This window comes from Physeter macrocephalus, chromosome 11, assembly GCF_002837175.3.
Source record: "Physeter macrocephalus isolate SW-GA chromosome 11, ASM283717v5, whole genome shotgun sequence".
Taxonomy (NCBI): Eukaryota; Metazoa; Chordata; class Mammalia; order Artiodactyla; family Physeteridae; genus Physeter; species Physeter macrocephalus.
In genome coordinates this window covers 5,833,501-5,855,121 of record NC_041224.1, presented here as the reverse complement: position 1 = coordinate 5,855,121, position 21,621 = coordinate 5,833,501, and the positions used below count along the sequence as shown (strand labels likewise).

The 21,621-nt window shown below is 41.3% G+C and overlaps 1 long non-coding RNA gene across 3 annotated transcripts in view; it reads left to right on the top strand.

Annotated features, from left to right (window-relative positions):
• The window catches only part of LOC114487084 (uncharacterized), a 36,859-nt gene extending 16,216 nt beyond the window's left edge, over positions 1-20,643 (top strand). The window contains exons 2-5 of one of the 3 annotated variants that reach the window (XR_003681705.2): positions 3,223-3,330; positions 4,065-4,431; positions 13,987-14,114; positions 20,541-20,643. This is a non-coding gene — a long non-coding RNA (uncharacterized lncRNA). Of the gene's footprint in view, positions 1-3,219; positions 3,331-4,064; positions 4,432-6,065; positions 6,207-6,733; positions 7,040-13,986; positions 14,115-20,540 lie in introns of those variants that run through there. The other 2 variants (XR_003681706.2, XR_008618462.1) reach the window with 2 other exon arrangements.
• Positions 20,644-21,621: the final 978 nt, after the last annotated feature.

Genomic DNA, 21,621 nt, shown 5'->3' with positions numbered 1-21,621 from the left:
CCCGGTCCGGGAAGATCCCACATGCCGCGGAGCGGCTGGGCCCGTGAGCCATGGCCGCTGAGCCTGAGCGTCCGGAGCCTGTGCTCCACAACGGGAGAGGCTACAACAGTGAGAGGCCCGCATACCGCAAAAAAAAAAAAAAAAAAAAAAAATAGAACCCGCCTGCCAGTGCAGGGGACAGGGGTTCAAACCCTCGTCCGGGAAGATCCCAAATGCCACGGAGCAACTAAGCCCACGTGCCACAACTACTGAGCCTGCGCTCTAGAGCCCGCGAGCCACAACTACTGAAACACGCATGCCTAAAGCCCATGCTCCGCAACAAGAGAAGCCAGCGCAATGAGAAGCCCGCCCACCGCAACGAAGAGTAGCCCCCGCTCACCACAACTAGAGAAAGCCCACATGCAGCAACAAAGACCCAACGCAGCCAAACATTAAACAGATAAATAAAAATTAATTAATTAATTAAAAAGAAAAAAAAATTACTTTCAGACAAGAGACAGTCATGTCAGTTGGGCCTCCATCCCCCTTTCTGTGTTCCTCACATAAACAGAAGAGATTCCATGGGGGAATCTGTGGCTTCTCCCTCAAGACTAAAATCTTGAGAACTCTTTTCTAGACTAGAGCAGTGTTTTCTGAAATGTGGTACGTATAGAAAGTTATTTGAGATGTTACTATCCCACTGTCAGCCCATTTCTACTCCCTGGACACAAATCGTGTACAGCCCCCTCTGTTCAATAAATAGCCCCCCAGGGTGCCAGCAGATGTGACGGAGCTCCCTGTAGGCAGAGCGCATGCTTCTCTAGGGCCCATGCGCCATCAGGGCAAGTCCAGGATGACCAGGGAGTAACTGATGTTTGTAACCTGCTGTGGCCAGAAGGGCACCTGATTCTGGTTTTCCATTTACAATCCTGATTTTTAAAGTTTCCTTTTGAGATCAATTTAAGTTTAAAAACTGAGTTGATTTAAAGAAAAGTGTTAGGAAAAAACGTTATATATTATGTGAATATGACAGTAAAGAAAAATTAGATATTCTGTGAACATGGCAAAATTTGTTAAGTGAGGGGAGTTTGAGAAACGCTGCTCTAAAGCGAATCACTGATCTGTCTGGGGTGGGTCTTTACATGGTTGTTGGGATCTGAGAAAAATAGGGCAAGACTTGAGGTACCTTCACACCCGTACTCTAGGGGAGATACAGAAGGAGGAGAGCTCTGCGCTAAGAGTGAAAGATCAAAGCCCTTTGGCGTTTGTGGGGGATTTCTAGCCTCTAGTTATTCCTTCCCCCAACGACACCTGCTTATCAGTATGTTTCGTTCACTTACACAAAGCTTGTGTTCATCCCCTGAGTCTACCGCTACTCAGCCATGGTGCAGACTTAATTACCCCTTAAAGCACCACGTGATATCATATCTGATAAGGATTGATATCCAGAATATATAGGGAGTTTTCTACAACTCAACAGCAAAGAAATCTGATTTTAAAATGGATTAAGGACTTGAAGGAAATATACACACTGCCAATAAGCACATGGAAAGGTATGTAACATGACTAAGCACTAGGAAATGCAAGTCAAAACAACAGCAAGATACTATCTCACACCCAGCAGGATGTCTATTATTTAAAAATTATTAAAAAGCAAGAAGAAAGCAGAAAATAAAAAGCATTGATGAGGATATGGAGAAACTGTAGCCCTTGTGCCTTGCTGGTGGGAATGTAAAATTGTGCAGCCACTATGGAGATTCTGCAAAAAATTAAAAATAGAATTACCATATGATCCAGCAATTCCACTTCTGGGTTTATGCCCCAACGAAAGCAGGAACTCAGACACATATTTGTTCACCAATATTCACAGAAACAATGTCTGCAAAGGCAAAAGATGGAAGCAACCCAGTGTCTATTCATATATATGGATTTTTAAAAACTATACACACACACACAGAGGAAGGCACTTAAAAAGGAAGGCACTTCCGACACACACTACAACATGGATGGACCTTGAAGACATTATGCTAAGAGAAATAAGCCAGTCACAAAAGGACAAATGTTGTATGATTCCAGTTAGATGAGGTAGCTATTATAGTCAAATTCATAGTGACAGAAAGTAGAATAGAGGATACCAGTGGCTTAGGAGAGGGGGGTAAGGGAGAGCTGTGTTTTTATGGATACCAACTTTCAGTATGGGACGATGAAAAACTTCTGGAGGTGGATGGTGGTGATGCTTGTGCAACAACGTGAATTTACTTAACGCCACAGAATTGTACACTTAAAAATGGTTTGAATGATAAAATTTATGCTATGCTTTTTCCACCACAATCTTTAAAAAACACAATGTGAGGAATTATTACCCACAGAACTTAAAGTACAATCTGAATAATAATACTATACATCTCATGTGAAATGGATAATCAGATATATAGCACAGGTGACCCCAAGATAGCAACCAATCCCTGCTCACAAAACCACAATATTCAATGTAATTTGCATGGCATTGTCTACTCATATGTAAGCCCATCTACTCACAGACTAAAATTGTAGTCTGATGGAACATTGCTTCTGGGTTCACATTTTAGACTTTACTTTTCTTCTGCAGCGCTGGTAAGATTACAGTAAAGCAGGCTGGATCCAAAAAGGTAGCACTCTGTTTTACCGGGAAGTTACCGCAACACGGAAGCAAACAGTTAGTTATCCAACCAGTATATGAGGCAACACCTCTTGGTGAGGGAGTGAAAGTACTGTGGTGACAGTGCTCAGGCCTTACCTGTTCAGATCCCTGGTTTATCCAGATTGTTTTGCAATGCAAACTTTGCTTTGCCAACTTCTTTTTGCAAAACAGTATAAAACCTTAAGAGAAAGCTGATTCTTATTTTGAAAAATGTTCATCACTTTATCTACTTTTTACCAATTACTCTTTTCTTATGAACAAATGGTATTTATTTTTAAATTTTTTTTTAAAGTTAGGAACTACATAAACTAGCAGCATTTCTCCAAAAAAAGAGAGCTTATCACTGCCCCTAAGGCTTCTGTTTTGCCCTTCAGTTATTATCTGCCTTTGAAACAAAGCAGAGGGAAAGCCCAAAAGTGGTTTCTTGGGGCCCTTTTTAGTCTCTTAAATTTTAGAGAGATTACACCATTTCGGGGTCTTTGGTAAAGCAAGATTTGCTTATAAGACTTTGGTGAACTCTAGAGGCCTCTGATAGATTTTGCAATGATTTCTTGTTAAAGTAGGGTTTCTCCAGATCCTGCAGCTAGCAAGCACCACCCCGTCAACACTCTCCCGACAGGACATCACTTCTGCAAAACCTTCTGCAAAACCTTCCAAACATGCATATACAGGTATTTTGTTCAGAATTTGAATTCCTGGGATATTGCTAGATTAAGGGAGTCATAGGCATACAGTGTAATCCAACTTAGATAGAGTTAACATGGTACCCAGCTTTTCATGCAGTGTTTAAGGAAATGTTATGATGATATCACTCATGTCAATGTCCAATATTTCCTAATGAATCAAGCTTCATTTCAAGGCTGTATGACTTCTGTAGGAATATCCTTTTAAGGTCGCCGTTGACCTGTGTTACGTGCATTTAGGCCACTGCAGTAAACGCACGGCAGCAGGGAGCACCCTTGGCGCACACGAGCGGGTCTCTGTGCTTGCAGCCCAGCCCAGGAGGGACATATGACTCCATCGGCACGGCTCCAAACTTGTATCAGTGTTGACTGCTTGCCAGGTGGTATGGCACCAAATTCTCTCCTTTTAAAATGTTGTTTTCCCATCTGGCTTTCATCCTTTCTTGCATCACAAAAGTATACTTCTAGAAAAAGGAATATTCATCAGCTATATCAAAAAAGACAGGCCATCTTAAATCAACATCTAAAAAGATTAAATTTTGTTTGCAAAATTCTAAAACAGATTTTTGATGTTTTCTACATGAAAGCTACTTTCCTGTTCGAAGGAATATTGACCTGTTTATATAGTGAATAGATTTACCTATGGAACCGTACAAATAGAATAGCCCTCTGTGGCAAAGAGGCTTTCTGCCAGTATCTTTTCTCCTTTTCTTTCTTGGTAGAACCCTTGGTTTGTAGTGGGACCCATCTCTGTCCAGGAGAAGACTGTATTTCCTCACTTCCCTGTAGCTTGATGTGGTCATGTGACCAACGTCTGTCAAATAGGAAATAAACAGAAGCCGTGCAAGGAACTTACAGGAAATCCTTAAAGAGAAGGGGCTATTCTCCCTCTCTCCTTCCTCTGGCACAACATGAATGTGATGGCCGGAGCTTGAATAGCCATCTTGAACTATGAAGTGGAAGCCACGTGCTAAGGATGACAGAGCAAAAAGAAGCAGCCTGGTTTCCTGGCACCGTGGACAGGCATATCAGCCCAGGAGAGACTACCGCCAGATTTTTACATGTGAGAGAAAGTAATCTGCTATTTTGGTAAGCCACTGTAATTTTGGATTCCTTGTTGCTCATAGCTAAGTCTAACTCAACTCTCGAATATGGAAAGAAATTACCTTCTTTTGAGAGTATATCATAATGTGCTCTAGGTTGTTTAATTTAGACTGATGGTGGCATCTCCATTTGATGAAGGAATTCAAATCTGAATGATGTCCCCATAGTAAAACAAAATAACAATACAGCTCACTTTGATTTCTCTCTCTGAGGGTGTCAGTACCTTCACTGTGATGTTCACTTCCTTTGAAAGAATAACATGTTCTGACAAGTGGAAATTGGTTATCTAAAGCAAATACCTTGCTACTTTAAATCTGCTAAAAAACAAACTGTATTCATTTTCAATTCCTGTGTCTAAAGCAATTGTGGAAAATTTATGTTCCAATGAATTCAAAAGATTAATGTTGAATTAATAGTAAGTGAATTTTGTACTGAGGATGGTTGCTTCTAGAGTGCTGCTAATTTATTTCCTGACCTAGATGGTGGTTGCTTACATATTTGCTTTATATTTATCCACCAAACTGTACATATGTTTATGTACTGTTCTGTGTTATATATTTCATAATAATAAAGGATTAAAGACGTGAATTTTGTGATTTCTTTTAAAAATACACCTTTCACTTGTTTTGAAGCGAGTGTTATGTTTTGTTTAATATTTATTTATTTATTTTCACCGCACCGGGTCTTAGTTGTGGCACGTGGGATCTTTTTAGTTGTGGCATAAGAACTCTTGGTTGCAGCCTGCATGTGGGATCTAGTTCCCTGACCAGGGATTGAACCTGGGCCCCCTGCATTGGGAGTGCAGAGTCTTAGCCGCTGGGCCACCAGGGAAGTCCCACAAATACTTTGTTTTTGACGAAAAAATGTAAAATATAAAATTCATATTATTGTCAGCAAATTTCCCAATAAAAATGTATTGCTTTGATTAACAATTTTTATCAAATATATGTGGTATTGTCATTGAAACCATCCAGTAGTTTAACTAAGGATAATTCCAGAAAATTATCAGACTTTCTCTATATAACATCCACTTTAGCCAAACCCTTTAATAAATAGGATCTAGTTGAAAGATAACCACCTCACGTCTTTAGTAGAACAAACCTAGAATGAATGAATGGCTAGATTAGATTTTTTAAAGTTCCAGGAGCATTCTAAGACATATTTCTGTAAAAAAAAATATAGCATAGTAAAAGAGCATTGGTCTCCACTAGTGTGTTTGGACAAGGCACTTAAGTGTTTGAGTTTTAGTTCGCTCTGTCTATAAAAGAGATATGATAATCTCTGCCCTCCTAGATGTGTGAAAGACTGTTGAACAAGCATTTTATAAACCTGTTATTATTAATATACAGATTTGATTTAACACGGTTATGGTCCAGATTGATCCAAGTTCTCTGAGGCTTTATATGCCAGCAGAGGGGATGTATTAGTTGAGTTAAGCAATACTAGCTGCCTTCGCAGGCACTCTCACCTCTCAGGGATTTAGCACAACACAGATGTACTCCTCCATCATCCTAATCCAGTGTGAGTCAGGAGGGTCTCTTTGGTGGCTGTCCTACAATTCTTGGACGTGGGATGCTTACATTTCACAACTCTGCCGTCTTAAAGTCCTTTACTTCCAGCTCTACTGATGGAAAAGAGAAGACGGAGAACTCACACCTGCCCATTATGGTTCTGGACTGAAAGAGTCATGTGTCCTTCCCCCCAGAGTCCTCGGGCCAGAACTGTTTCTGTAGCCCCATCCCAGCTGCAGGGGAACACAGGTACTTACAACACTCTCTCACAACAAGCAACTTACAAGGAAGCTACTTGATTTAAAGCCAGGATTCTTAATATCAAGTCCATGGAATGGCTTTAAGGGGTCTGAGAATCCCATTAGATTTTACACAAAATCTGGACTTGTGTTGTGATGTTTATTTTCCTAGGAAGAGGTTCCATCTCTTTCTTTGGTCTCAAAGGGGTGCTCAAAAAAAAAGTAAAGAATTACTGATTTAAGGCAATAGGTAAGGGGAGAAAACTGTGGAATTGGCTGCTATCCTTTCTTTTAAATTTAATATTGCCTACAGTTTACTGCCTACTTAGTATAGAAGACACATGGACGGTAGAGGTTCCACGCACAGTGGATGGCTAGTTGTTACACCAGGCATTTTTCATATGCTACCTTTAATCTTCACCTTCACCTCGAAGGCAGATATTCTCATCCCCTTTGTGCAAATAGGGAAACTGAAGCTGAGCGGGGCCCTGTGAGGTTCCCAGGCACCGAGACCCTCTTGCCCCCCATTTCTTGTAGGCAAGACTCCAGCCTCCATGACCTCCCCTGAGTTCCAAAGGGCAGATTATGGAACAGTTGCTAATCAGGGGGGAGCGGCCAAGAAACCACCTGAGGCGAGACTGAAGGGACCAGAGAAGCTCGTCAAGACGAGGAGACCACCTGAGATGAGGTGAAGGGAGCGCACGCCCTGCACACTCCCCACCCTGAGTCATGGTTATAAAGACCCTCATCAAATCCTCTGGGGCGAGGACACACAGTTTTTCGAGGCAGAAGCCGGTGTGGCCCCCTTTGCCTGGCAAAGTAATAAAGCTGTCCTTTTCTACTTCACCCAAAACTCTGTCTCCGAGGTTTGATTCTGCACCCGTGTGCAGAGAGGCTGAGCTTTCAGTAACAAAACTAAGAAGCATAAAGATCACATAATATGCCTCAGATCACACAGCTAGTAAATGGCAAGGCATGTGTGTGAACCCAGGACTGTTTTGCTTCAAAGTCCTCATATCACACTGGGCAATTTAGGTGTTTATTATCCATTGTGAATGAGACGTAAAAGACAGTATGGCCTGAACGTATTCATAACTTTATTTTCTTGCAAACTGAACAAACCAGACAAAATACCAGTCTTTAGCAGAAATATCATAGAAATTTCTGTGGTTGAATTGACAAGACTCCAACATTGATGAAGATCTGTTGTGTACACAACTGACTACAAATAGAAAAAGACCAAATAGCAAAGAAGAAAAGTGAAAGAATTTCTACCTGATTCATATTTAAATAGAGAGATGGATAGATAAATAGAAATATGTGCTTAATGCTTTTCTGATGTTTAGATAACTTTTATTACTTTTTAATTAATTTACTTATTTAACTGTGCTGGGTCTTAGTGGCAGCACGCGAAATCTTTTAGTTGTGGCATTCAAACTCTTAGTTGTGGCATGTGGGATCTAGTTTCCTGACCAGGGATCAAACCCTGGCCCCCTGCATTGGGAGCGGAGAGTCTTAGCCACTGGACCACCAAGGAAGTCCCTGATTTTGAGATAACTTTGCAAATAATTTTCAGTAGTTGCATTTAGCTGGTGAGAACTTCTTTTATTCTTTCTCGATTTTTTTCTGAATTTTCTAAATGTTCACTTTTAATATAAAAAGTCATTTAGAAATATGTCCCTGAAGTATCCAGAGTGACTCCTGACCCACTCGGCCACTTCAGAGAGCACTGTGGAGTCGGTACCCTGGAGCATTTTTGGCAATAGAATCTGGATTTTTTTTTTTCTTGCAAACAACAAAAACCAACTCTGGCTATAATAAGCAAAATGGAATTTATTGGAAGAGCTTAGAGAATTCCTGGAAAGCTGGGTCCCCCAACTTGGACAAAGAATAGGAACCCAGTTGATCTCCAGGGTCAGGAAGCACGTTGCTCTCGAGGGTCAGGAAGCATGTTGTTACTGCTGCAGAGGTCTTGCAGCGGTAACGTTTTGTCAACTTGTAACTGTTCTCATACCCATGCTTCACTGATCCAAAGTCTCAAAGAGGTCTAAATATCCAGTCCTCCATCATAGGCTCAACACCCCTCTCTCTGCTATTTCCCCACCCCAGCAACCTTTTGTTCCTATATGGGAAAGAAGCCACTTCCTCCAAAAATGACACACGATAAAGGGGTCTCAAAAAAGAGATTGGGATGCCAAATAGGACAAACAATAACTAACTGCCCCCACTACAACCAGCCATCCCCAGCTCACTGACACAAGGCTCTTTGTGTACAAATTTTAGAAAAGGAAATTAAAAAGTGAAATGTCGTAGTCAAATTTCTTAGTTACCTATGCTAAATGAAAATATAATAAATGTATTCTATAAAATAATATATTAATTTGGAAATACCACTCATCTCTTAATCACTGCTGTTTCTTTCCCAATACTTATCAGAGGAACAAAAGCTGAATAGAGATAGGTCTTTTAAAAGAATAGTATAGGAATTCCCTGGCAGTCCAGTGGTTAGGACTCGGTGCTTCCACTGCTGTGGCCCTGGTCCGGGAATTAAGACCCCACGAGCCACGCAGCATGGCAAAAAAAAAAAAAAAAAAAAAAAAAGAATAGGATTGATTATACCAAAGGAAGTACAATAAGGAAAAGAACTTGTGAATAGTTAATAACAAAAGTAAGAGGTAGATAGAAAAAAGAAATAGGGGGTGAAGAGACAGACCCTGCAGAGGAAAAGAAAGGGAGGCTGTAGAGAGAAACATGGGTGCAAGTCTTTAGCAACCTCTTCCTGCAGCCTCACTCCTTCTGCTAACGTGTATTCCTCATCACCCTTCCCTTCCTGTCACCATTACTTGCATCAGTCCCAGTGCAAGAGACAAACATACGCCCTACAGAGATTTAGGGCTCATTCAGATTCCTACCAAGAGCAGCTTCCTTGCACTATCAGAACAGGAGCTCAGAAAGCCACAGCGCTGGCCACAGCAGCCCTGGGGTCCCGGCAGAAGCCTGGCAGACAGAGATGACGACAGCCATCAGAACCTGTTCCTCCTTTTTTCTTCTTTAGAGCCCCTCCGGACAAAGCTCTTCCAGAGGAAGGGAGAAGCCTTCACTAGCGGAGCCCAGTGAAGCAAGCCAGGGCTCACCCACCCCTCTGGCCTTCACCCAAAAGGAAATTCACCCAAGCGCTAGCCTTCACATTCTCCCTCAAATTCAACTAAAAAGAATCTTAGGTTTACCTCTTTGGTTTTCAAGTTTTTCTTCCATGAGCTTAAGTAAAAGGGACTGTTACAGAATCAAACTTGGGTGCATTCACCCACAGGCAGTAAAGACAATCTACTGACACCGGGTCGTGGTGAAGGAAGGCGCAGCAATTTTCACAAGGCGCCCAGTGTTGGGCCAAGCAAGGAGCCTGGGCAGCTCATGCTCAAAGGGCCCAAACTCCCCAATGGCTTTCAGGGAAAGGTTTTTAAGGACAGAGGGAGGGAGAGGGCTTTGGGGTGTGTGATCATCTCCCGGACACTCTTCTGATTGGTTGGTGGTGAGGTAATTGGGAGTCAACATCATCAGCCTCTGGTTCCAACCGGTCTGGGGTCTCCGTGCAGGTGGGCAGCATGCAGGTAGCGCACAGTGGCTCAAGGGCACGGCTCAGAAGAGTATCTACAGCCCTTGAGGAGGAACTAAATGGCCTTGACTTTGTTTAATGGCTAAACTATTATTATCTTGTCTTGCTTGACTGTTTTCCTTGTTTCTGCATTTTCTCACTTCTCTGATTAAATGTCTTCTTTGGAACTCAGGGAGGGCCTAGGAGGCGAAAGCTTTTCATAAACAAGAGGCAGGCGGAGGACATGGGGTGGGGTGGGGTCTATCCCAGGAAGGGCCCACAGGGTCCTGCTTGGTTCCAGGACTGCTCTTGACCAGAAATTTACAGCAACATGATCACTGGTTACGGAAGTCCTGGAAAGTCCTCACAGCCCCTGAATTATAGTCTACTTTGAAAATGAATAGCTGTATTAGACAAATACAAAAAGTCTAAGAGTGGGATACTCCTAGATGTTTGTCTAAAGTAGGAAGTCCAAAGTAGGAAGAGGTAGAGAGAAAAAAATAGATTGTGATAAAATCTTTCCACTCTGTTTTCTCAAAAGAGGATTTTTCTTGTCCCTTTCTTTGGGAGTTACCCTATTAACTCCCTTTCCATATTAACAGTGTGTCTCAACTGCAGCCAAGTTTTGCTGTATTTTGTAAATCACCTTTTTTTTTCCTATCAAAAATAGCAAGCACAGAAACTTTTAAAGAGGAATGACTGTAACAGGACTAAGACTTGAGGAAGAATAAAAATAGGTCAATTTAGGCTTCACTTTACTGTATATGCTTTTAATAATATGTATTTTTCTTAAATTTAGCATATATTTTTGTTCCAGAGCAGCAAAAATGTAGAGAAGGTTCTGTATTTGGAAAATTGTTTGATAAACATTTTGGCATTTATTAGGAAGAGTCAAAATCTTAAAAAGGAGAGCCGTAGACTGCAAATTCTGTTTGAAAATGAATATAGATTTGGCAATATATCCTGATAATTGGGTGGTAGGCACGTGACAATATTGAATGCAGAAGACAGTGGTTTCTAAGAAAACCAGAATATTAGCCTTGTGTCACTGAGATGGGCTGGTGAACATAGAGAAGAATCAAAATACCTTAAGTTTTTAGAGCAACCATGCTTTATGCATGGATGTAAGAGCCTGAAAGCAGGGACCATTTAGGAGAGATAAACCTGGCTCTGTATTCCCAGAAAAATGGAACTGGAGTTAAGAACATTTTGTAAGATTCAGTGTTAAACTGAGTAGGGGTGTATTTGGCTATCAAGAGTGCTTTTTTTTTACTTGGACTGGAGGCCAGGCTTGGGCTCAGATGAAAAGGAATGTGCTTCCCTAATACCCAGGGGAACTGAGAAAAAAGAAACTGAGCAGCTGCTTTAAATCCTCTTAGTAGCAGTCAGGGTATGTATCTCATCTAACTAACTAAATAAATGGCTCTGGTCTTGGCCTGGTCATGGAAAGACATGGACTAGAATGAAAACTGGAAGCAGTTTAAATGGCAACTCTGCATGGGAACATGAGTTAAATGGCTTTAAGCAGCACATATGCTTATTCGCCTCTTTTGTACGTAATTTGTGACTAACGATGTGCCGGACTAGAGTAAACTAGTTTATACACCCTAAATGGATGATGGCGAAGTGGGTCTGGAGCGAGAGCACATGCGACACAACCCCAAGGACGTCCCAGACCATTTCATGGACTCGCACTTCTTTCTGGCGTAACTGTATGTCTCTTTGCAACGTGAGTTTGCTGTGCCTCCCATCAGGAGACAGTCCTTAAATCTGGCCTTGACCATGGGACTCCTGTGTGCAAGGCCTTGCCCTCTCTTGCTGTTGGGGACTCTGCCTGTTACCGAGTCTGTGCTCATACTGCTCGACGCACGACAGGCCAGTCCATCGAGAGACAAGTTGTTGGGGCAAGGTATAGCGATTTTATTCTGAAAGCCAGCCGACTGAAAAGATGGTGGACTCATGTCCCAAAGACCCATCTTGCCCGGGTTTGGATGCTAGTTTCTTTTATGGAACAAAGAGGGGAAGGTGAGGAGGTAAAGTAAAAAAGGCAGTAAGTTGTTGCAGACATTTCCTGGTTCCAGCCAGCCTCCAGAGGGGAGGTGTTAATTTCTTCTTTCCTGCAGCCATTCACAGGTGGACCTTGTCAGGATGTTTCCTGGGAGCCGAACAAAGGTATTTTTAACTTAACACTCAGGCAGGGGAGGCAGGATTTCTGGAATTTATACTTTAAGCTGTAGGCAACATCCTTTTAATGATTAACTTGTGAAAAAAAGCAATAGAATACAAAGGTTAAAGGACAAGAAACAGATCCAATATGGAGTCAGATTTGTTCTTCCTTATTACCCGCCTGCTCCTCTTCAGAAAAAGTCCAGGCTAGTCTCACAGAGGACGAAAGAGTTCATGGAGAGAGGACCTGGCCTTGCCAGCCAGTTCAGCCTCTCCAGGTGAGACCTATACACAGACAGGGAACTGCCCCTGCATGGAGCAAAAACAGACCCAAATTGCTGACCCACAGAATTGTGAGCAAATACTGGGACTCTGCTTTAAGTCACTACATTTGGGGGATGACTGGTTATACAGTAAAAGTTAACACCATTACTAATAAGTCAATACCAATTATTATTATTATTTTTCAAACAGAAGATGTTGTTACAAGGCTTCAGCAAACATACATGATATAGGGACAATTTTTTAAGACTAAAATAAATCTAATATATCTTTATTTGTATACTAATTTATTATATATTTTAAAGAATAATAGAATTTAAAGCAGGAGTTAAAGAAGTACAACACAGCTACAATAAAGTAATTCAGTGGAATTCAAATATCTGCAATCATTTAATCCAGGGGCTAGCAAACTACAGCCTTCAGGCCAAATCTGGACCCTGAACTGTTTTGTAAATAAAGTTTTATTGGAACACAGCTGTGCTCATTCAATTACATATTGTCCATAGCTTCTTTAATACTATGACTGCAGAACTGAGTGATTGAGACAAAGACCATGTGGCTTACAAAGTCTAAAATATATACTATCTGGCCCTTTACAGAAAAAGCTTGCTGACTCCTAGTGCTTGTAATTCAATAAGTGTTAGCTGTCATCATCATCGTTATCATACATTGTCATCATCCCTATTCTTGTCACCAATGGGATGCAAGTGGAAGTAATTTCCCCGTGATAAAAGAGCAGACACCTAAACCTATAAAATTACTATTCCTAATCTTTACATGAACACTGTCATTGGCAGGTGAAGAGAAACATATACTCTTCTCCTTATCTGAGTAAGTATCAATACTAACAGAGAAACTTGCCTTGTATTAGAATGCATTTATTTGCCATCCAAGTCCACACGTATAATTTTTACATAATTGCAAAGACATTAAAAATCTTTTTAGATAACCATTAACCAAAATCAGCTTCAAATAAAATATGGACAAAAAAGAAAAATTAGGCTTGATTTATTATGTGAAATTAATTGTTAGTGGTGTTTAGGAATCATATTAGCTGTTACTAAAAAGCTTAAATCTGTATTTCTACAGAGGAGTACAGTATTCTGGGGTCCTCAGAAAAAAAGGATAATCCAGGAAAGGAAGGTGTCTGTTTTGCCTCCTTTCATTTTAATTTCTTCTTGACTTTCTTGGATATGATGATTTGAGTCTTTCTTGAATTCTGGGAAATTCTTAACCATTATATCCTTAAGTATTTCCTTGCCCCATTCTCTTTCTTACTTCCTTCTGGGACTGGGATTATATGTGCAATATTCCAAGTCTATGTCTTTTAACTCCCTTTCACAGTTTCCATTCCCATTATCTCTCTTGAACAGTGTCTACTGAATAGCCAATCCACTGTATCTCTAATTTTATTTTTTAAAATTTTAATTTTTAGAAGCTGTGTGTAATACTTTTTTAATGCCAGGTTATTTTTTAGTCAGATCTGATTGCCTTTTTGATTTATTTCTGCAAATTAAGCTTACTTAGTTTGCATTCCAAATCCAAAAAGTTAAACACTGTTAGTCTTTCAAGTCTGATTCTATTATTTATTATTTCTGCTGACTCTCACTCATTGTGGCTTATTTCCTCATATGTTTTGTGTCTTTTGATTGTGCATTAATATTTGTTGTAAATTTATCTCCTGTAATTCTTTGAAATCTGTGTTTTAAGTTGGGTTCCTTCAGAATGGATTTATATTTGCTTCTTCCAGGTACCTAGGGACACACAGGTAGCATGAATTTGTGCCTTAAAACTGTAAGAGGACCTGCTTGTTGTTGGGAATTTTCAGTAAAACTTTACCTAACCACCTGCTTCCAGCTAGAGCCAAGGCTGAAATAGGTAAGTTCCATTACTATCTTACTGGAGGGGTTGGGTTACCATATTTAGCCAATAAAAATACAGGATGCTGGTTAAAAAGTGAATTTCAGAAAAACAACAAATTTTTTAGTGTAAGTATAGCCTTTTTCAAGAAATGGATCATTTTGTAATTCATCCAGCATAGTGCTTCCTTTCAGGGTATTCACTTCATGTGGTGGTCTCTGCCCTGACTTTCCACCTTGCATGGGCCCTAAACTATAGCTGATGTACCCCTCCAGTCTAGAGAAATCAGCAAATGCCTTCAGGATAGCTTCTGCCATAGTATATGCTTTTCTGGATTCACGCTTTCTTATCCTTTTTTTTTCTTTTGTTTTCCATTTTTCTTCCTTCCTTCTCTCCCCTCCTTCCTTCTTTCTCCCTGAGGATTTCTTTTGCTTTACTGTTATTGAGCTTTGCTTTAAATATTAGTGGGAGAAAAGTTACTTAAGACATCAAATGCTTGCCACTGTTGTATCCTGAGCTTTGTGTGTTCAGTAAAGCCTAGGGGAAAAGTCCATAATTATCACAAAGTGAGCCTGTAGGTCTTCTTTATCTTGCCAGTTTGGAATGGTTTATACCAATATAAAGAGCAAATTTTAAAGCAATATATCCAAATTCCATTCAATCAGAGGTTTTGGAAATGAAGAAAAATGCATGAATTTACAATATTCAATACCAAGCTCCTTGTTTTAATGTGTATGTTTCTATGTTTAAAGAATGTTCTTGGCCAGAAAGTTAATAAGTTTAAAAGTCATTCCAATTCTTCAGTTGAGAGAATATACATATGAGAAAATACAGGTGGTTTTATGGGTGACAAGATTTGAGACGATAGACCCAAGAACTGAAATATGTATGATGATGAGTATGACAAAAATTGGAAAAAATGAAAGTATGGAAACATGGGCCCTGTGCCTTATAACCCATTGTTTGTTTGTTTGTTTGTTTTCTTTATGTCAGAAAGCTTCTAAGAGTTCTTTGTAGTTCTTGTAAAATTTCAGGAGGATGTGGCTAAATATCAGTCTGTTAAAATGTATCCATCTTAGATGGGGAGATTTTCTCTGTTATTGCTTTCATTGCTCTCTCTGTTCTTTTCCTGGAATTGTATCCATCCTCAGGGATGGATCCTACATCTCTCTCAATCTGTCAGTCATATTTTCTTTCACTTTGTTATCTGTCTGGAAGTTTATGTTGACTTAGCTTCTTAATTCATGAATATGATCTAAATAAAAAGAAATCAGCTTCAGATATATCTAAAGTCTCACTGAATGTTTTATATTTCTCTTGTCACAGTTAAGATATATTAACTGAAAGAGAGTTAATCATTAATAAATGTTTAATAATTTTCCTAAATTTTATAAAAAGTTTACTTATCAAAAAACCCAATGATCTAAAGAGGTTGGCTAATAATGGATACTCATGTCATAAATGACTCATAAATAACAAAAGTAACTAGTGGCAGAGTAGGGTTAAAATATATTGACTCTGAATTTGGTCTAAATGAGTCCACAGTGGGTAAGTACTCTTATCAGCCTACTCCAAAATGAAAATATCCACTTCTAACAAATATATTGTACTTCCCTTTACAATAGTAGCAGTTAATGAATCTTTTAATTACACTTATACATTATTCTCATCAGCCCAGCTCCCAATGGAAATATCAACTTTTAACAAATACCTGTCATACTAATAAAGGGTAACAAATATATAGACAAACACTTAAAACTGAAAGCTACCTAGTCCAACCTCTTCATTTTTTTTTTTTGGATATTTTTATTTTTTATTTATTTTTATTTTAAATTTTTTATTTATTTTTATTTGTGGCCGCGTTGGGTCTTCGTTGCTGTGTGCAGGCTTTCTCTAGTCGCGGTGAGCGGGGGCTACTCTTCGTTGCGGTGCGCCGGCTTCTCACTGTGGTGGCTTCTCTTGTTGCGAAGCACGGGCTCTAGGCGCGCGGGCTTCAGCAGTTGTGGCTCACGGGCTCAGTAGTCGTGACTCGCGGGCTCTAGAGCGCAGGCTCAGTAGTTGTGGCGCACGGGCTTAGTTGCTCCGAGGCTTGTGGGATCTTCCCGGACCAGGGCTCGAACCCGTGTCCCCTGCATTGGCAGGCAGATTCTTAACCACTGCACCACCAGGGACGCCCCCTCTTCGTTTTAACGATGAGGAATCTGAATCACAAGGATTAAATGATTTGTCTAAGATAACAGTGAAAAACACGGTTTCTTGATTCCTACCTCATTCATAAACAATCCATTGTCTTAACCATCAGCATGACTGGTCTTGGTGACAGTGAGATGTGCCTTGGGAACAAGCCAGACTTATTCGAAAAGAAAATGCTGTGCACAGAGCTGCTTCTGGGTAAACCACACCAAAATAATCATCGGAACTCTGCAGAGCCCAGGCTATTAGAGACGCCAGGCGCCAAACTCGTGAAGGTAGTAAATCAGAGAAAGGGATGTAACATAGTGAGCTGTTACTAAAAAGGACCCTAGGCACACTATCAGACACACATAAATAAAATCAATCTATGATGTGGCCCTACAATCTCTGTGCCAAACCCACACCTACTTTTCTCTAATTCACTTCTCTCTCAAGGCCTCTTTCTCTTCTCTGTCTCCTTTCCCCATCACTACTCCCTCGAAATCGAATTTTTCTTAAATATTTATTTATTTATTTGGCTGCACCTGGGCCTTAGTTGCAGCAGGTGGGATCTTCGTTGCCACGTGCAAGATCTTTGCTGTGGCATGCAGGCTCTTAGTTGCAGCATGCATGTGGGATCTAGTTCCCTGACCGAGGATGGAACCCGGCCCCCTGCATTGGGAGCACGGAGTCTTAACCACTGGACCACCAGGGAAGTCCCTCGAAATCTAATTTTAACTAGATTATATTTCCATAAGTATTTTTTTTTTTACGTGGCAGGGGAGAGGGTAAAAAGTATACAACACATAGGCAGCATAATTTCCCTTAAGTCCTGAATTCTTTAAACTTGATCTTAGCTATGTAATTTAGTAATTTTCCCTATATATTTAATTCAAGGGTAAAGTTTAAAGCTTTAAAAATAAAGCTTTATGTTTTCCCTTTAAAAGAATTATAAGGTTGCTGTATTATGCATCTCATGATCTATATTTTGGAAAAAAAATTTGAAGAAAAATAAAGATTATTCAACTTACCATACATTTATTAGACTGGAAGTATCTCTTTCTATGAATCTTGCTATTTAGAGGATTAATTACCTTTAAAGAAATAATCTTTAAAGAAGTGCCTCTATGGTGAAATTTATCAGATAGAGGCTTAAGTACCTGTAAAGGAATAAGAAAATAGCAGAAGCCTACTCTCTAATTTTTTTTCCTTCTTCTAACATGTACTTTCCTCTAAATATGTAATATTCTGCCTTGATGGAGCATTAACTTAGCACCTGGACTGTGCCTGGCGGTGGCAACCGACACGTCAATGATATGAAAGGACTGCTTACTCTCATCACATTGTCAAAAGATAATGAAAACTGAGAATTTCTCAGTGGTTTTGATGGCACGTTGAGTACAGGCCAATTTACAGTTATTCCATGATCCTATTTTAGTCCCCTGTTGATAATGGAGTCCCCACTGTGCTGTTTCTTTTAAAAATCTCATACTTTTGAGTAAGTTGACATTCAATGTGTGATATGTCTATTTCTAGATGTAGTGTTATTAAAGAAATTATCATCTGAAATGGTGAACACATAAAATTGTACCTCTAGCTTCTTGATGGTATGGTCTTCTGAACCTTAGGAGTTTGCTTCCAGGGCTGCTTAGCCCCTTTCTGCAAAGCAGGAAAGTTCCAGCTCAGACTCTGGAATAATTCAGATCCTCTGTAAGTGGTAGACAAAGAACCCTAAGTCCACACATCACCAGCCCAACATCGGATCAGACTCTAACTACAGATAGTGTCTGACCATTTACCCCAATATTTCCAGGAGATCGCTTCCTCATTTACAGCTCGCCTTCTTCGAAGGTGGGTAACTTGATTGCTGCTTTTCTCCCTGTGCTTCACTGCCTCACCCCCTGCACACTGGGTACTCCCCCATCCCCATCGCATCCAGCCGAGTGAATGGTTTGCGCCCCTGAACATCACTGTTCAGTGACTAATATCCCTAGACCTCCTCTTTCTTTTGGAGCTTTTCCAACGGCCTGCGATTTGGACACCCACCTACCTCACTGACCACAGCCTGGCAGAGCTAAGGTTCATCACCTCCAAGGACTGTGCTTGCCTGCACTGGATCCGACCACTATCTATCCTGACATCTTTACAGCGTTCCCCAAATGAGAGATCTGGCAGCGAGGGCTCTGCAGAGAAGCCCTCCTAAGAACACAGGCTTCCGAACCGTCACTGTATGGGCAAAAGCCAGCTCCCTAGTCCAGTGGTGGCAGAGGTCCCGAGATGCGTGGGGCATGGGGGCAAAGATGGCCCATCAGAAGGTGACCTCATGCAGCAGCAAAGGCCAACTTGAAGCTCTCTCAGCCTATAAACCAGTCTATAAAAATAATTAAATAAGCCTTCAGAGTAACAGCCATTAGCTCTGGAGAGTCAAACAGGCATCCAACACCCAACATCCTGAATCGGTGTCTTTCTGAGGCAGAAGGGAAGTGATGCACCTACTGCATTTTGAAATGAAAGCAGAAGTTACTCTGTGGCCGAGCTATAGCTTAACGTTTTCAGCAAGACGTGGATCCTTTATTTGCTCTCCACTCAACGATGCTCTGACTGCAAGTCCTGTTCACAGTGAATGGGAACTGAGACCAGGGTCCAGAAACTAAGCCCCAAACTTGCCTTGGGTCGAGCCACTGTTTCAGTAAAATCTGGGGTTGCCCTGCCTAAATAATGCAAAGTATTGTGTGTTGCGGCCATAAGAATGAGCCTCTCAGACCTCCTAGTGCAGGAGGTATAACCGGCCTCCAGCCCCAGCCCCTGGCATGCTGGCAGCCAGGCCAAGCTTCCCAAGGGCTGCTCCGGGCCGTGCCCGGGCACGGCAGGGATGCCAAGGGGGCCACAACTGGGAGGCAGGGCCTCCTCCCATGGGTGACTCTGGCTCAAAGACCCTTTCAACCTTGCGGGATTTTCTTAGAACCGCACAGCAGTCTACAGCTCTCCTCCACACCTTTCCTCCCACGCCTTTCCTCCCACTCCCTTCCTCCCACTCCGTCCGCTTTCCCTCCATCCCTCCTTCCCGCCCCCCTTCATGGGTGTCAGACCTGCATCAAGTCTGCTGGCTCTTCCCACCTCCTCCTGCTCCCTCCCCACTGTCCCTCACAGGTGTTTTTGCCAGTACATCTCTTATGAATACATCTAATCCCTTCTTGGCATCTGCTTCTCAGAGCACCGGGACTAAATCACTATTTAGCTATTTTGTTTTGCTTATGCAATTTGTTTTTTTGTTTTGTTTTGTTTTGTTTTTTGCAGTACGCGGGCCCCTCACCGCTGTGGCCCCCCCCCCGCCGCGGAGCACAGGCTCCGGACGCGCAGGCCCAGCGGCCACGGCCCACGGGCCCAGCCGCTCCGCGGCATGCGGGATGCTCCCGGACCGGGGCACGAACCCGCGTCCCCCGCATCGGCAGGCGGACTCCCAACCACTGCGCCCCCAGCGAAGCCCCTTGCTTGTGCAATTTGGAAGCAAACATACTTTCTGAATTCAGATATCATTCATTAGAAGGAGAAAGACTTAGTAATGAAAGAATGTGAATGTGAATTACATATATTGACCAATTAACTCTATTGACCTAAACATGTAGAAAGCATTTCAGTTCTGAGTAACTTAAAATGTCTAGAGCAAGGCGCTCTAGACTTGAGCTAACATAGGAGCCACAAGGAAAAAGGTGAGGCCAGGCAGTCTCCCCGTCCTACATGCACTGGAATGAACTTGTAGAGGAGGTGGTGTAACAACTGAGAAAGCACAGACTGCCTCAAGGCTTGGCTGGGGGTGGACAGGGCTCTGAGGAACACACTGTCCCTCATTACCTAGTCACTCATCCACACAACAAAGTCCACTCAGCACCCGCTCCACAACGAGCTTGCCTTCAAGGATGATGGAGGCAGGCCTTTCCAACTCATCACTTTGCCATTTCCCTTTTGCTGGTGTAAAAAAAATCAATAATCAGAAACCTCAATTAAATAGAGTTAGGAGACCAGCAGGGGGCACTCTCACGCACTGTGATGGCAGCAGAGCCCAGCAGGAAGAAGACAAACTCCCCGTCTTTGCTGGCGAGGACTCAGCCAGCAACAAGCCCTGGGCTCTGTTTACTTCGGCCCTAGTAAATCTTCTCTTCCCCTCTATAAAAGTGGTCTCCTCCCCTTGCTGTGCAGGGACTTGCATGTGGTTCCCCATGGTTACAGACCTCGAATTGCAATTCTCTGCTGATCTCAAACCCATCTTTGCAGGAGAAATATCTGGTCAATACTAGGAACACAGGTGTCCATCCATGTGTCTACCTTCTGAATGAGTTTTCAGACAGTATCCAGGAATCTACCTGACCTTTATCTGTTGTTAAAGTTTCTTTGTAAAAAGTAAGTATATGGGATTTGGTTATAGTTTGCTTTATATTTTTCTATTTGTTTGAAATTTGTCATATTAAAATTAGGTAAAAGTGATCTCATAGACAGAAAAAATGTTTTCCCTTTTTTATGTGGAAATAATTTCACACTTACAGAAAAGTTGAAAGAATAATAAAAGGGAAAAGTGATCTCATAGACAGAAAAAATGTTTTCCCTTTTTTATGTGGAAATAATTTCACACTTACAGAAAAGTTGAAAGAATAAGAATAGTACTTTCTGATCTTTTGTTGTTAGTGAATAGGAATGCAAGAGATTTCTGTGCATTAATTTTGTATCCTGCTACTTTACCAAATTTTGTGATTAGGTCTAGTAGTTTCATGGTGGCATCTTTAGGATTTTCTATGTATAGTATCATGTCATCTTCAAACAGTGACAGTTTTACTTCTTCTTTTCCAATTTGTATTCCTTTTATTTCTTTCTCTTCTCTGATTGCCGTGGCTAGGACTTCCAAACCTGTGTTGAATAAGAGTGGCGAGAGTGGACATCCTTGTCTTGTTCCTGATCTTAGTGGAACAGCCAAAGCAATCTTGAGAAAGAAAAACGGAGTTGGAGGAATCAGGTTCCCCGACTCCAAACTATACCACAAAGCTACAGTAATCAAGATGGTATGGTACTGGCACAAAAACAGAAATATAGATCAATGGTACAGGATAGAAAGCCCAGAGATAAATGTACACACATATGGTCACCTTATCTTTGATAAAAGAGGCAAGAATGTACAATGGAGAAAAGACAGCCTCTTCAATAAGTGGTGCTGGGAAACCTGGACAGCTACATGTAAAAGAATGAAATTAGAGCACTCCCTAACACCATACACAAAAATAAACTCAAAATGGATGAAAGACCTAAATGTAAGGCCAGACACTATAAAACTCTTAGAGGAAAACATAGGCAGAACACTCTATGA